This window comes from Triticum urartu, chromosome 2, assembly GCF_003073215.2.
Source record: "Triticum urartu cultivar G1812 chromosome 2, Tu2.1, whole genome shotgun sequence".
NCBI lineage: Eukaryota > Viridiplantae > Streptophyta > Magnoliopsida > Poales > Poaceae > Triticum > Triticum urartu.
This window is the reverse complement of record NC_053023.1, coordinates 29,612,433-29,613,825: the sequence shown is the minus strand read 5'-3', so window position 1 is coordinate 29,613,825 and position 1,393 is coordinate 29,612,433. Positions and strand designations below refer to the sequence as shown.

Genomic DNA, 1,393 nt, shown 5'->3' with positions numbered 1-1,393 from the left:
CTGCTGCCCGAGCAACCGGAGCCGACACCCTACAGCCATCTCTGGAGCCGCCGCTCCGACGAACAGACAGAAACCCCACACACCGACCCCGAGGCCGCGCACCAGGCGAGCCGTCAGCTTCGTCACCTGAGCAACCGGAGCCGACACCCAACCACCGTATCCGGAGCCGCCGCTCCGGCATCCACGCCGACCCCAAGGCCGCGCACCAGGCTGGCCAACGACACTGCCACCCACGTGACCAATGCCGGCACCCCTCCAAGACGACAAGATCCGGAGCCGCCGCTCCGACTTTCACGCCGGCCCCGAGGCCGCGCACCACCCGAGCCGTCAGCTTCGTCACCCGAGCAACCGGAGCCGACACCCAACCACCGTATCCGGAGCCGCCGCTCCGGCATCCACGCCGACTCCGAGGCCGCGCACCAGGCTGGCCAACGACACTGCCACCCACGTGACCAATGCCGGCACCCCTCCAAGACGACAAGATCCGGAGCCGCCGCTCCGACTTCCACGCCGGCCCCGAGGCCGCGCACCACCCGAGCCGATGACTCTCTCAGGCCAAGACCACTCCAGAACGATGCCTCCACGAAGGACCGCGACACCGGAGCGCCGCCATCATCCGCTCCAAGAACTGGAGCAAGGGTTTCCCCCGAAGTGTGAGAGAAGAGGTCGAAGGCCCTCGAACAACGACGCCTCCAAGAAGGTGTGCGACGCCCATAGGCGTCGCCGCCGCCGGCTGCGGCCAAGGCCGGAGCAAGGCTTTCGCCCCGAGCAGCCAAAGGAAGCCCTTCCCTCGAACCGGCACACGAGAGTCACCGCCTACCTGAACCACCACCAACCTCCAGAGCCCGGAGCCACCGATCAGAACAGCCTCGCCGCCGCCACCTGCACCACGCAAAGCCGTCGACAAGGCTACCCCATCTCCACTGTAGGAGCCAGAACTGGCCACGTCTGGTCAGATCCGAAGCCCCGCGCAACAGCAGCAGCCAACCCTCCAGCCAGCACCAAGCGTCCCTGGCGCGACCGACGGCCGACGCACTACCACAGAGCACCGACGCCCCCGAGCTCCAGCCATGGCGCTGCCCATGCAGCCACCACAGCCGTCGTTGCCAAAGAAGAGGTCCGGGGCCGCCGCCCCGGCGTCCAAGCACCACGCTCTCAGATCCGCCCCGCTGCAGCCGAAGCACATCCTCGCACGCTCGCCCCACGTCGTCGATCCCTGCCCATGACCCCAGGAGGCAGATCCGCGCCGCCGGCCTCAAGAGCGCCCGCGCCGCACCTCCATTCTAGCCGCCCGCGAGCAGATACGTGTCCGCCCGCCTCCAAGGGCCATCAGCCCGCACCTCCAGCGGCAGCCACCGCGAGGGCCAACGGCGCGCAGCAGAAGCCGCCCGTC

General features: G+C 69.1%; 1 pseudogene; it reads right to left on the bottom strand.

The window, feature by feature from the left end:
- Positions 1–336: 336 nt before the first annotated feature.
- On the bottom strand, positions 337–1,186 carry LOC125534857 (annotated as a pseudogene).
- Positions 1,187–1,393: the final 207 nt, after the last annotated feature.